At 38.6% G+C, this 15,997-nt stretch overlaps 1 protein-coding gene across 1 annotated transcript in view; it reads right to left on the bottom strand.

Moving 5' to 3' along the window:
• The window catches only part of MICU1 (mitochondrial calcium uptake 1), a 175,389-nt gene that overhangs the window by 46,679 nt on the left and 112,713 nt on the right, over window positions 1-15,997 (bottom strand). The window lies entirely within an intron of this gene.

The following is a 15,997-nucleotide window of genomic DNA, read 5'->3' as shown; positions in this document are numbered from 1 at the left end:
TTAGGGAGCAGGCCTAAGCCAGCAAGTGGTCACCCCCGAGGGGTCCCAGACTGCGAGAGGGCACAGGCCGGGCTGAGGGACCCCTACCCCTGAGTGCACAAATTTTTGTGCATCGGGCCTCTAGTACATATATAAAGTCTTATCAGTTCTTCAGTCTGTATTCAGGCCTTTAAGAATTTCAAGTTTGCCCCCAAATGGTAATCAAATGCTAGGACATCAATAGAACTTGGAAAAAAATGTACAGAGTATAGAATATCTTAATTAGACATGCTTACTTACCATAAAGCTACTGAAAATTTTTTAAATGTATTTAAATATGCAGCTGGAAAGGTTAAGCATAAAGGACCTCCAGCTAATCTAAGTAATATCAGAAAACTAAGATTTTAATATAAAAACAGAGACCAGAAAGTTATCTCAATGCCAGCTGCAGTGTTAATGATACTTATAAATACATAGATAATAAACTGGCTAAAGATGGGCCCAGAAACAAATTAGAAAGCAAAATGATTTGAAGATGGTAAAATTTCCCCATGGATTTATTGGAAAATAAAAGTTACTAGGAAACTCTCAGATTCCTATGTGGTGAGACATAATCCTGTTCTCATAAGAGGGGTATGTATACACAGACATAGACATTACTAAGTAAGGTCATATCAACAAACATTTCCCAAGTGTCTACTAGTTGTCTAGCATTGTGTTAGTCTTGTGGGATAAGGAAAGATGATTCAGTTTCTGTTCTTAGGGTCTTCACCATCTATTAGGGAGATAAGATTTACAGACGAGTCACAAAATAATAAGTATATAGTCAAGAGTGAAATTCTCTTTTGGTTTTCATTTCCTCAGTTAGCTTATAAGTTGATAGACACCTTAATTTGTTTCCTCACTGGTGAGACGGTCAGTGAGCAATACACAAGAACTGCATTTTAACAATAGCAAACATTTACTGAGCATGTACTATGGGCCATGTTCTTTATCCATATTTTCTTTCATTTAGTCATTATAACACCCTATGGAGTAGATATTACCAGCTCCATTTTACAGATGAGAACACTGAGGTAACATGAAGTCCTGGGATTCAAATTCAGCTCTGTCTGGAACCAAGGACTGTATCTCAATATCACACCGTTTCATCCTTCTAAGCAGTAATACATATTCATCCTATAGAACAGCACCATGTTGTTTTGGAAAAACTTATGCAACCAGGGAGCTAAGTCATATTTAAAGTGAGAGGCAAAACAATTTCCAAGGAAATCAATACCATCAATATTAAGTGAAAGCCTCTTTTTTAACTCAGCCACTCAATATTTCAAGTTTGTCATAGCATCACTTCTGCAGAGCTGATTAATTTTTGACACCACCAAAAGTTTTCAGGATTCAATTTAAGTCTGATTTATGATTCATTTGACCATCTTGAAACAAAATGGAGGACTAAAATTTTTTGCTAATGGGCATACTTTCTACAGTGTCTAAATCAGATTTTAGTGAAATGTGATACCCGGGCAAAAGCTGGAGATGCATAGTCTCGTATGGGCTTCTTTAAGGTAAGTGGAGCCAAGCTGTGGTCCCGCCCTCCAGGCTGGGCTCTAACAATTTAGGGCACTCATTTCACCCTTATCTGGAGATGTCACAGCTGAGGAGAAATCCCATATATCTGAATTAGATGCGTTTTAAGCTTTATTCCACAAGATAGACTCAAGGTTGAAATGTTGCTTGTTTATAACATTGGCAGCAGCAGCAGCTTGCTCAAGGCTTACGGAAACAAAGGCCTGTATTCTTCTGTTCTCCAAAGGGGCATAACATTGCACCTCTATTATGTTTCAAAGACAGAAAAGACCATTTGCAGTAGAGATGCTCATGTAACAATCCCATACTCAAGTTAGCATTTTTACTAATGTTCTTTGAAAACTCAGACATGTCTTTTTCTCTTAGGGTTAAGTTGTTATTATTTTGATGTAGTTGGAACCTGAAAGGGCTTAAAGACTATAAAATTCATCCCTGGCCAGTTAGTTCACTTAGAGCATTGTCTCGATATGCCAAGGTTGTGGGTTCAATTCCCAGTTAGGGCAAGTACAAGAATCAACCAATGAATGCATAATTAAGTGGGACAACAAATCGATGTTCTCTCTCTCTCTCTAAAAAAGTCAATTAAAAAAAAAGACTATAAAATTCAGCTCCATGCAGTGTGGGTCATTGCAAAGTTTACTACCTCCTCTGTAATTTGATTTGGGGCAGCACCTCTACTTTTAGGTTTTTAGGCTCTTTTGAGGCAAGACTGCCTTATTTCTGAGGTCTTCAAAATAGCTGGGATGGCAGGGAGAGCTCTTTATCCGCAAAACTGCTAATGAAAAATGACCGAATGTGCTATTCACTCAACATTTATTAACTGAGGACTTACTACACTAAGGCTAGGGAGCTTCAAGGACCTTCATTAGGGCAAAATTTTCAAGGGTGATAGCTAGACATCACGTGGCTCGAGACGAAAGGTATACCGTAAGCCTGTGGGTGTATTCCTGGAGCACAGTATGCATGTGATCCCCAAGGTCATGAGAGGGTCTTTGGGGAAAGACATATGCTATTACAAAATTATCACAATGCAGAACGCTTCTAATTATATATTTGGAAGCAATTCAAATGACTGGTTTGTATTTTAAGCAGTTGAACACTGACAAAGCCTCTTTATGTTCCACTGCAACGGCAATGAAGGAGACTCTATTCCATTTGACACTATGGCACAGCAACTCCCCCTTCCAGTGCACCACTAACCATTTGCATTGCTTTTCTGTGTCTAAGAGAAGCCCAGCATTTTCTCTTCCGCAGCCCTGCCACTTTCTCAAATGGATACAAGCTGTTGTCGCTGTTGTTCCCCAGGGAGCTGCAGGGCAGGCACAGGGGGCCAGAGAAGAGGAGCCAAAAAACTGTCTGCAAGATTTTTCCTGGCTTTCTGTCCATATTGTGCTTCTTGTTCCCACCCCTGCCCCTTGCTGAGAGAAAACATTGCCTTTTGGAAGGACAGATGGTCCACATATATCTAATCAGCGTTTTTTTAACTGGTATGCCTCAAGAATTTTTAAAACATGCAATACCTGACTATTTAGTCAGGGGCATTGACCTCTTTTCCCTTAGATTGTCAAATTAAAAAAATGACAACAGCCAACACAACAATAGTCACTCGGTGTGAATGAGTCAAAGAGTCAAAATCATACCTAAGTTTTTGGTCAGATTGGCAAAAAAATATAACATTTTTTGGTGTGCCGCAGAATGTTAGTAATCAGTTTATGTGTGCCATGAGACAAAAAAGATGAAAATCGCTGATCTAGATGAAATGATTTAAGGAAGATGGGAAGCCAGGAAGAGAAAAAAAAATGAATTATAAACGAAAGTCAAGATAAGATTAGAAAAGTAGTAAAAGGAAAAAAAAATCAGTGTCTGCAAGTGGGTCTTGATTTATTAAAGACTTTTGAGGTTAATATATTCCAACAAATGTATTCTCTATTATACAATTTCTTTTCTGAAGACTGTCTATCCCTCAGAGTAAATCCTGCCCTTATACAAGTATTTCAAAATGATAATTTTCTTGATAGGATTTTACTAGTTTCTGAACTGTGCAATTCGAGTCCTTGAGATTACTGAACACCTCTTTATTTTTCAACCTGACAGTATTTGGCTTTTGAGATCTTAGCCATGACACTGCTGCTATTACCAGGAGTCTCAGAGCAACTGTCTGTTATGTCCATCAAAAGGAAAAACGATTACAGGGGCAGGTCTCTACTGCAAACCCATCCAGTGGGCATGACATACACATGCTAGTTTGAATATGAATCTCTGTCTTCAATTGGCAGGGGACATCAGAGAGCACCAGGCCAAATTGCCTGGGGCCTGAATTTTTTTTGATCTCTAAATAAAAGATGTATCTTCACTGTCAACACTAATAAGGTTGTCTTTCGGCTAACTGGTGAGCCAAGGAAAAAGACTCATAATTTAGAATCGAGACAACATGGTTCAGTGTCCTCATCTAGGGCCAAAACAATCCATTAGAGTCTGGGACCATAGGATTATAGATGACCAAACTAAACCGCTAGACTTTTCTACTTAAAATCCAAGGATACTTTCCATTTAAAAATTGTTTTTAAGAAAGTTCAGGCTGATGATCAAATCAAGTTACTAAATGACATGACTACGAATAGTATAGTTAGTTAGACCAGGAAAAGGTTAACTTTTCAGACTAATAGTCAAAACCAGGAAGATAATAAGATGCATGAACTTATTACATGATAATACAAATCAGGGTATATTTGATTGAGGGCGTCAGGGAAAAACACGTTAGAACTGGAACAGAGGTTTCAAGGTTTGATAAATCTTGGCTTTATTCCATGGAAGGTAATACATTAAACTGACCAACAATATGGGCTTTAGAAACAGTAAGGCCTGGGTCTGAAATCTGGCATGAACCTCTACTTGTGGCTCTGACTCTAGGAAAGTGGCTTACTCACTCTAAGGCTTCAAAATCTTTCCACCAAAAAATGAAAATGATATTCACAATTTCAAAGTGTTATAAGGATTAACTGAGAATATGTGTGTGTGTGTGTGTGTGTGTGTGTGTGTGTGTGTGTGTATAAATTAGCACAGTTTGGTGCATAGTTAACATTCAATAAATGTAATAATAATAATACTTTTACCACCATGCTGTCACTTCCTAGAAGATAAAAGCCTCAATTGATTATTCCATTCTTAGTGAGTCTTACTTAAGTTCAATTACTATTTCTCACTCTTCTTTTCATCATTGTTCTTGCTAAGTCTTTCCTTACAGAATACTACTTTCACATTTGAAGAGCAGAAAAAGTAAATGTAACTAATTTCATTTATTATTCAATACAGGATAATTTCAAGATTAAACTAATTAACAGTTGGCTGAGCCCAGCCAGTGTGGCTCAGTGGCTGAGTGTCAACCTATGAACCAGGAGGTCATAGTTCAATTCCCAGTTGGGACACATGTCCAGGGTTGCCAGCTCAATCATCATTGATGTTTCTCTCTCTCTCTCTCTCTCTCTCCTTTCCTCTCTCTCTAAAAATCGATGAACAATCTTTAAAAAAAAAAAGAAATAAAATCAAATAAAAAAAATTATTCCATGTCAGAGGAATGGTGGTGTAAGATGTATATTCCTGACATAATTTAGTCATTATAAAATCACATAATATTGTTTCTACAAATGAATGATTCCACAAGTCCATGACTAGAGGCTGACTTTAAGAACATGTAAGTATACATATTCCTAAAAAAAAGATAACGTAGTTAGGTAATTATGTTACACAATTAGTTTATACCCAAGAGAAGACAGCATCATTAAAAATACTTATTGCTCGATGTTTTCTATAGAAACAATGTCACAAATTGAAGATCTGAAAAGTCAATTATGGCTCAGTTAGACAAATAGCGTGTTCAAGGAATCGATCATGACAACTTTGTCTACATTCTGTAAAAGCTAGATAGATTAACTAAGAGAAACATAGGTCTATTATACTAGAACAACAAAACAATTAAGCTTATATCTATTTTTACCCAAATTAACAAAACTAATTTGAAGTTGCATATTCTCAAATGTCTGCCTTATTTAGAAAACACTAAAAAACATAGTTTGAGGGCACTAACTTTAAAATTGGTAATATATATTTTTTATATCCGGACCTCACATCTTAGTTTATCTCACTTCAAATGACTGACCCTCTTTGACTGACTTAATCTTATCACCCATTTTATTTCTGACAATTCAGAAAGCCATTGCCCAGGCCAGTGGTTGGCAAACTGCGGCTCGCGAGCCACATGCGGCTCTTTGCCCCCTTCAGTGTGGCTCTTCCACAAAATACCACGTGCGGGAGCGCACGTACAGTGCGATTGAAACTTCGTGGCCCATGCGCAGAAGTTGGTATTTTGTGGAAGAGCCACACTCAAGGGGCCAAAGAGCCGCATGTGGCTTGCGAGCCACAGTTTGCCGACCACTAGCCCAGGCAATGAGCTCATGCTCAATTGGTACTATGGAACCGGTTAATATTTTTCAATACATTCAAAATTACATTTTTTAGAACAGAAAATGAAGAGTTAGAGAGTGGAACACAATACACAGAAATTTGAATTTAGGTTAAGCTGACTAACAAGCAGAAGATACATGCAGGAAAGACTGGGAGACTGCAGTTTAGAAATATGCAGCTCTCTTAAGCTTTAATACAGAAAGTGGGAAAAAATGATGAGTCCAAACACAGGCAGGTGAAAACAAAGTTACCTAGTGGGTAAGACCACCTCACATGTCAGTACCATTCGTCTTTCCTTCTTTTATTTAAAAAAAAAAAAAGGAAGAAAGGAAATATATGTTTCCCCTGAGAGTAGGAAAATGGACAGTCATTAAGATTTTTTGTAACAACAATGGTGAAAAACAGACAGAAAGGGAACATGCTTTCTATTTCTATTGTATTCAAGATTAACAATAAATTCAGCTGTCCTTGGCTGGCCAATTATGTGTATTAAAGCACCAAAGAGAAACCAGCGAGGAGATTATATGTTAAATCACTTAGTATTCAAGTTATTTATTTATTTTATTTTTAAGTCACCAAGCTCATTAAGATTGTTTTTCTTAAATGTTAGTTTTTCATTTCATTTCTTTCTTTTTTTTTTGCAACTTAAGAGACACAGATGATACTTTTCAATTATGTAGTAGCCTCTCAGTTTTTAAAAGAGCTAATTAGACGTTTCATGTTTAAGCATATGGGTTCTTCAACATGGCAATTATTTAAAAGAGTCTAAACTAACTAATACTCTATAAGGCACCTGAAAGTCACTTGAAATTCGTTCATGTTCTATATAGGTTCAGTGATCACAGGGTGTTCTTCCATAAGGTCTGGGCATGTTTTGAGATCATTAATTTTACATTTTCTAGTTGTATTAAGGCTTCTTTTTGGTTGCACATAATGGAAATCAACTCAAGCTAGCTTCAGCAAAAGAGGAATTCAGGGATCCCAGGAGACAAAGGCAGCTCATGGCGGGGAAGGACTGAGAGCCAGGGCTGAAAGTCGGCAGTGTTCTCATTTCTGTGCAGCTGCTTTGATCCTTGTTTTCTGTTAGCCTTTCTTCTTCTGCGCTATATGGGTCTACACGGTGGGCACACATAGTTATCCTGGAGTTCTGGAGTTTACATGTTAAATAATTTAACTACAAGAAGAGACCAACTGTCCCTAGTCCAAATCTCAAATTTTCTATGGAGAAATTCTGATTGGTCAATCCTGGGTTGGAAGTCCACTCCTGATCTAATTGGCTAAGGGAGGGGTAGGGAAGGGTGATGTGAGGGAAAGCAAGGGAGAGGTATAAAGTACAAACATGGCTTCCAGATGCCACACCTGTGTTTGAGAGGTAGAGTGGGACAAATCCTGGAGAAGAGGGAGGGTTGGAAGTTGAGTAGATATGCCACCAGGTGCCTTCACACTAACCCATAATGATGCCAGAGAGAGAGGGTGTATGCATGTGTGTGCCTTTATCAGGCTTTTGTCTACTGCTGATGAAGTAGTTACTAATTCAACACTATTTCCCGAGTATCTGTTTTATGTCAGGCACTGTGCCAGGCTCTAAGAAAAAAATGATGAGCCCAACATACTCTCTCAAATGTTCTCAAGGAGTGTTTGGAAACAGGTATTAAATAAACAACTCGATAGCTATATAATTAAGTGATCTGAAGAAAAATTACAGAGTACTTTGGAAATCTGTAACATTAAAATGTGGTCTAATTTGTGGTGGGGAGATGGTGAGGCAGAGGAGGCTTCTTGGATTAAGTGAGGTTAACTGAGCTCTGAGGGGTAAGAAGGAGGTCACTAGAGGAAGAGAAAGGAAGAAGTGTTCCAGGCAAATGATCAGTAGTGCAAGGGCTCTTATGCAAGGGATGAATCTGAAGGAAGAGGCAGAGGTGAAATTATACAGAGCCTATGGGTATGGGTTTAGTTCTTTATCTAAGAACAATGAGGAAGGCAAGAGTGGTTATAGTAAGATTAGACAGGAGGCAAGTAAAGTACTGTAGGCAAAAGATAAATAGTTTAGTCTAGAGCAGTGGTCGGCAAACTCATTAGTCAACAGAGCCAAATATCAACAGTACAACGATTGAAATTTCTTTTGAGAGCCAAATTTTTTAAACTTAAACTATATAGGTAGGTACATTGTTATTAACTTAATTAGGGTACTCCTAAGCTGGCCTTTGCTAAAACGTCCTCAATCTGAGGGGTCGACCTCAGCGATCGTACCCCCACTTCTAATGCCACTTCTTCAAAATAGACTCGCCCAGGTCGAAAACCGACTTCTGCACATGGGCCATGAATCACACTGTACGTGCGCGCCCACACGTGGTATTTTGTGGAAGAGCCACACTCAAGGGGCCAAAGAGCTGCATGTGGCTCACGAGTCATGATTTGCCGACCACTGGACTAGAGTGATGGTAGAGATGGCAGAAGTGGTCAGAGGAGATGTTACTGACAATGACAATTGTGGGAATGGGTGTGATGAAGATATCTGTGCCTAACAGGTTCTTTTCTGCTTCACATACATTTCTCTGAATGTGACTCTACCTGAGGCTGCTAGGCTTTCTCACTACTAACCCTAAGCCTTTACTGAAATGAAAGTCAAACATAAAAGTGCTTTTATGTTTGAAATTACACTTCCTTAAATCTTTAAATTGCTTTTAATATCTTTACTTCTTGGGGTCCTGGGAGACTTGCAACACCGGCTATATCAATGTGAATGGCCAATACAAGGTAACAAGACAGGGCAACTATTAGAAAACTGCTCCCATAATCTCCGGTAGCTCCCAAAGATGTAAAGATAGATCCTCTACTTTTAAAGAATTTGATTTAAAGAACTAGATGTAACATCAAAGACAAAGACATTAATATTAGTTGTTCATTTTCATTTCTATCTCTTTATTACAATTCAAATACCCATCTCTTCCCCTCTGGCTGTAATGCAGCTCAGAGGCAACAATAACCTCAAATTATCTAGGGAGGTTATATGCTGTCGATGCCTTTGCAATACCAGGAAAGTCTGCCGCATAAACACAAGGTCATATTATCACAGTTTTCAGCATGGAGGCAAAGAGAAGTTAATCAGTATTTTAGATCACAGCCAACACTAAAATTATGCCACCATGGTTAACATAGTGAGGAATATTGCACATACTTCTGTCACATATTTACCAGCAAATATTGGCAGATAGAGGCAGGTATTTCAAATACTTGAAGCTATCTAGTAACTAGGGTTGACATATACAAATTATAGCCTAGCAATAATCATTTGTTAAAATCACATTGCTTTTACTCTGCTCTGATGATCTGCTCTGCTGAGCCTTTTGGCAGACAGACGTGGTGACTTCTGAAAAACCTGAGTGAGAAGGGGAGTCTTTTTGAATGCTCTCTATAACTAGGTTTAGAAAGGAATGGAAGGTGATGCCCCATTGTGTCAGTTTGAAATTAATTATGTTCACTAGGCAGAACAGGCTCCTGGGCACAGTTGACAAAGTGTTTATAAAGTCTGATTAGCTTTGGTGAGCTAATGATTACATGTTCAAATAAATGGACTTTGTATACTCATCGGATCAACCAACTGCACAACTTATTATTTTGTTTTGGCACAAATGGAATGCAAAACCACATTAACATCACATTTGAGGTTATTCATACTCACAAGTGAGGAAAACCAAAAAGATTGTTCCCCAAGCTACCATAACCCTGTCAGAGAATAAAGATACATATTAAAAGTAAGCAATAAATCTTAATTCAAATCCACAGTTAGCACAAGAACATACGACAATACCCTTTAAGACAGTCTGTGGAGATCTTATATCAGGAAAGTTTAATTAACCTTTCCTGATAGAGAGAGAAGAAAAAAAGCCCTCTTTGAAGCCAAAATAAGACAAAAATCAGTAAACCAACTTATATAAGGAATGATTTAGATGCAACTTTAAAAACTAGTCTTAGTCATATTCAGCCTGATACACATTTACTTAACAAGAAATACTAGGAGTGCCCCGCCAGTATGGCTCAGTGGTTGAGCGTCAACCCATGAACCAGGAGGTCACAGTTGGATTCCTGGTCAGGGCACATGCCTAGGTTTTGGGCTCAATCCCTAGTGGGGGGTGTGCAGGAGGCAGCTGATCAATGGTTCTCTCTCACTGATGTTTCTATCTCTCTCTCCCTTCCTCTCTGTGAAATCAATCAAAACATATTAAAAAAAAAGAAAAAACTTCAAAAAAAGATAAAAAGAAGAAATGCTAGGAGTTCTCTGGAAAGCCTATTTAATTTAAGCTGACAGGGGAATTCCTGATGTACAACAGTTTGTTCCCATTTCTTTAGTTAATATCACTGATGGGTATGGTAAGAGTTCCCATCTAAGTGAAAAATTGGAAATTATGTAAGAGGATAACCAAATAGTAGCTACTTTCTGCTTAAAAGTTCAAGGTTCATTAGACCAAAGAAATTAAAATTTTCAAACACCAAGAAGGCATCACTAAGTGATATACTATTCAAGTGTTTATAGTCAATGTATCTCTGAGAGTGAAGTCCATAAATCTTGAATAAAAAAGTAACCTGTTAGGCTTTTAACACATTATTGTTATGTCACAGTGGGAATTTGCCAAGTTGATTACAAAATATCACAGAAAAAAACCTACAAACTCATTCATAAAGGGTACTGAATTTCAAAGTGATCTTAACAAACATTTCCCTTAAATTGACAGAACAAATTATAAGTTTGGAAACTAAGACAAACCACAATGTTTTGGATATAACATGACACCTGTTTAAAATGTCCAATACTTCTGTCACTACTGGGAGCAATAAACCATGATACATCACAGAAAAGGAACTAAGGCCCACCCACTGGAAAAAAATAAATTAAATCCTAGAGATTTAGAAGAGTCTTCCTCATTCAGTTCAAAAGCGGCAGAGTTGGCACACTTCTCTGGAGACGAAATGGACTGCAGAGTTTGAATCACAAGAGCGCGCAGCTGGGTGTCTGGGAAGGCAGAGAGAAGCTACTGACACACAGTGCCTTGAATACTGTTAGGAAGCAAGTGTCTTCTGGGAAGAAGGGAAGGAGGCTGAACTCTCTAACCACTAGATTAGAAGCTAATGAAACACGTGGGGAGGGCTGTGGTGACTCTAGCAGTGCCAGGAGCCACAGAAAGGCAATGAGGCATCTGAAGTAAAATCACCACAGGGCAGAAAGATACAGTGGCGGGACGTCTTCTATAGTGAAACAATGTCTGGGAAAGGGAGGGATGGTCCTGGTCCATGAGACAGCATAACAGGAGATAGCAAGTCACTGGAACTATTCTTGACACAGCCTCCAAAGATTACTCTTACAGCCGGTGAAGGTGGTGGGCACCCTTATACAGACAGCCCCCAATGTTCCCAATCTCCCAATATTCACACTCTCGTGCAGTCCCTCCCACAGTGGGCCAGGACTGGCCTGTGTGACCAGAAGAATATGGCAGAAGTGATGACGTATCACTTCTAAGGTTAGGTTATAAAAGACAGGGTGGCTTCCACAGTGGTCACACTCTCTCTCTTGGATCACTTGCTGCACAGGAAGGCAGTTGGCATCTCATGAGAGTCCTGTGAAGAGGTGTACAGGGTGAGATCAACTCTTCCTGCCCACAGCCACATGAGTGAGCTGTGCAGAGGATCCGCCAGCTCGGCCAGGCTTTGAGAGGACTGCGGCGCTGGCTGACCTCATGGCTACAGCCTCACGAGAGAGCCAGCACCACCCAGCTAGGCTGCTCCTGGATTCCTGTCCTTTAAGAACGGTGTGCTATAATAAATGCCTGTTGTTTTAAGCTGCTAAGTTTTGGGGTAATTTCTTATGCAATAATAGCTAACCATACAGAGTTGCAATGCTCCAGATTTGGAGGGAATGGGTTAGAAACTATCCTCCTACTATGAAGAACCACTAGCGCCTGAGCTGGGATCTTTATAGCAGTGGTATCAACACCAATAGCAGAGCTGGAGGCACAGCATAAGACACATTAACTTGGACAGGAGCAACTGTTAAATTAACCCTATTAACATTGACTTATCCCAAGTGTCATTTTGTTAGACAGAGAGAGAAACAATTATCACCACAACAATAAAAACCACCAGAGGGTAAGGTAATTCCACTACAGCAAATGAGATGCTTCCAGAATTTGTTTGCACTCTGCCAACCTTAATAGCACAGAAAGGTGTTTTTACATTAGAAGGAAAAAAATAGTATATTGATATTCTTAGCAATTATGATAGCAGTAACTTTTTACCAATGGTTCTGTATATAATGTCGAATAAAGAGAAAGTGGCCAATCCTATAGTGAAGGAAACTACTTCAGTTCCTTAATATCTGATAACACGCTTCACAAATGTACCTACATGGAAATTTGAAAAATATTATCAAACATTTCACTGAGCGACATCTTCTAGCACAATGAATTCAGTACACCTCCCTTATTTTTCTAGTTTGGATATGCTAGAAATCACTGATTTGGGATTGAAAAGTTAATCAACATAATGACTGTAAGGGTGGCAATATTCTGGAAGCCTTTCGAACATTAAAGGCTTCAAAGCTGCCAAAAACATCAAGATGGGTCACTGGATAGAGATGTCAGGAAGCACAGGTCCCTGATTCTCCCCTTACTTCATCTTCTGATAATGAAACAAGTGCAGGCGACACCGACCTCTCTGGGAAGGTGCTCTGTGCAGCAGTCCAATGCAGAGCGCCAAAACCACAAATGGGTGATCATGAATGAACGAAGGAACAAACCCTCCTGGAGTGCATGGCGGGTGCCAGGCACTGCGTTTCCTACCTTAGAAAGTCCTCCTTGTAAGTCTGTGAGGTAGCTATTATCTCAATTGTTCATACGGAGATTAAGGCTTTCAGGGCCAAAGAAGTAAAATTAAAATTCAGATAGATTTTTTAAAAATTCAAATAACAGTATTGCATACTGATTATTCTTTGAACAAATATTTATTGTGTACCTGTTCTGTGCACACCTCCATCACTGTACTTTTCTTTCTGTACTGTAATAACTGTCCTACTTCACAGTCTGACCATAACGCCTTAAGTCCAGGAGCCAGGGTCTACTTGCTTTTGTATATTTAGTGTCTAACACATGCTTGGCACATACTTAAACACTCAATAATTTTAATGTATCAGTCAAAAAAGTGACTAAGTTTTACACTTTTGGCTTTTGTTTATTTTTCTGCTAGGTAGATAGGCTACCAGATCTTAAGGAAAGACTGATGAAAAAAAGGGGCACCCCCCAAATTTTTTGGCATCACTTTATTAATGCAAAAAATTTATTGAAGTGGCTTATATTTCATTAATTCAAATAGCTTAAATAAGAAAAAACATTTATGCTAATGTTGAGGCAGACTAATATAAAACAAATAGTGAGAATGTGGGTGGGAAGAGAGAAAAGGCATTCTATTATTATAAGAAAAATAACGAGAAATGAGAGACTTGACAAAAAATCATTACTGTGCTGTTAACTGAATTCATAGGATAATAACTTGATATATGACCCTCTAAAGTACATCTGCCCAGAGTCTGAATTCTACAGGCTGTAATGCATTATTTATTCACAAATTAGTGCAAAGCTGGCTCTGATTCCTAAGACACTGTCTAGACTCCCTAGACTCCTAAGGCTGTATGCAGGCTAGATGCTAAAGATATTTTTAAAGTCTTTTTTTCTGAGAAAGAAAAAGAAAAAATAGATCTACCAGAGTTAGTTGAGGCTAAATCACTTAAAAGAAGGGAAAAAATAAAAGAAAAGACAAACAAGCTTCTTTCCACTAATTAGCACAATTGTCATTCTTTAAAGCCCCCTTTCTTTATTGTAAAATGTCCATAAATTCCACAAACCATAATTCTGAAAGGCATCTGTAGCCAAAGGTGGCTACAAGAGGGACAACAATGAAAAGTAGGCTCAGATATCCTAGATATCATTTATTTATTAACCTTTATTCTAAGTCTGACTGAGAGGCCAAATTTGATCTGTCTATAGGCACAGCTAACTCTTAACACATTGGATGTGTGAAACGTATTTATACGTTTTACGTTGACTGGTAAACACAATTTTCCAGTGAGTTTTCCAGTATTTGTCTGTTTAAAATTTAAGAAAAATAATTCAGTATACATTTTATAGTAAATCACAAAAAGTTTCATTGAAAAAAAATATGTAAAACTAAAGTTATAGTAATTTTACTCAATGTTGCCATTTGCGCAAAAAATTAAGCAAAAACGGCCCGCATACAATGTGTTAAGAGAAATCTAGGGAGTTTCTCTTCTCTTATCCTGCCCTCTACTCTTCAGGTCCGAAACTGAGAACAACATGAAAACACCTAGGAAACACATTAACTTAAGCCTGGTTTGGGACAGACACACTTGAGAACAAAGGTTATTTTCTCTGTCACTCTCTCCCAGTGTTACTCACAGCTCCCCTGTCCCTTCTCATCTGCCCTACAACCAGAACAAAAAGTGAAGGAAAATTAACCACCCCATTCATTAGATAGAGTGAATGTCAGAGTTAGAGCTGACTCAAATATTGCTGTCTCTGGGAAAACTCCTCTGAGCAGTCTCTTGCCCTCTACTTCGCAGACTGATTTACACGTCCCCTTTTAAACTCTCATTGCACTATCTGAATATCTCTAGTAGGCTATATATATGAAAGTCTAAGTGACCGTTTGACCAGTAGCTATGATGTGCACTGACCACCAGGAGGCAGACACTCAACACACAGGCATGGAACAGACAGATGAAAGTCAGAGGGAAGAGGGGAGGGGAGAGGGCGGGAAGAGATTAACCAAAGATCTTATATGCATACTAGAGGCCTCGTGCAGATTTGTGCACTGGTGGGGTCCCTCGGCCTGGCCTACGGGGATCGGGCTGAAACTGGCAGTCTGACATCCCTCGAGGGGTCCCAGATTGCAAGAGGGTGCAGGCTAGGCCGAGGGACCCCATCGGTGCACGAATCCGTGCACTGGGCCTCTAGTGTACTTGTAACACTGTACAAGAAGAATTTCTGGTTTGTTCAGCTCACTTTCATAAGCTTCTTGGAAGCAGGGACAATGTTTTGTTCATATTTATACCTTAAGTATTTAGCACAACTCCTGGAAAGCTAGTGTAAGTTAATAGTTAAGAGTAGAATCTAGGGGCAGCCTGCCTAGAATAACACCTCAGCTCCTCCTTTACTATGTGTGAGAGCACAGGCAAGTTACTTAACTTCCCTGTGCCTCAGTTCTCCCATTTATTAAATGTGGATAATTATAATACCAACCCCTAGCATTGTGAAGATTTAATGAAATAATGTACATAAAGCACTTAGAATAGTGTCTGGCTCATGGTAAACTCACAAGAAATGTTGACTAGTATTTTTTATTATGATTTACGTACTCAAACATTGAAACACTTGATGCTACTAGAGGTCTACATTCACAGACTGCTGTAGCTAGAAGAGTAGGTATACAGTAAAAACTGAACTATAAATCCATAATCATCTTCGTCCATAATACTTTTCACTTTACTGTATTGCATTAAACTATATTTTCTGTTAAATATTCTGGTGTGTGTTTCTCTCTTCTCCCTTCCTTTCTCTCTAAAAATCAATAAATTATTCTTTAAAAAAATAAAATAAAAACCATGCCAACATCAATATTTTGAGTAACAATGTTATTACTCAAAACTCTTTCCTTCATTCTTCAAAAGATATGAAACAAAAAAGCACTGCTTTGTATATTTTTTACAGAATCATTACCAAGGTTGCACTGACAACATCAAAAGAGCTTTCTAGGAGAAACCAAGATGGCGGCATAGGTAAACACCTGAAATTGCTGCCTCGCACAACCACTTCAAAAATACAACTAAAGGACAAAACAGACATCATCCAGAACCACAGGAAGGCTGGCTGAGTGGAAATTCTACAACTAGAAGGAAAGAGAAAAGCAC

The sequence above is a fragment of the Myotis brandtii genome, unplaced genomic scaffold, assembly GCF_000412655.1.
Source record: "Myotis brandtii unplaced genomic scaffold, ASM41265v1 scaffold190, whole genome shotgun sequence".
Classification (NCBI taxonomy): domain Eukaryota; kingdom Metazoa; phylum Chordata; class Mammalia; order Chiroptera; family Vespertilionidae; genus Myotis; species Myotis brandtii.
Note: the sequence above shows the minus strand (reverse complement) of the source record. Positions and strands in the feature narration are given on the sequence as shown.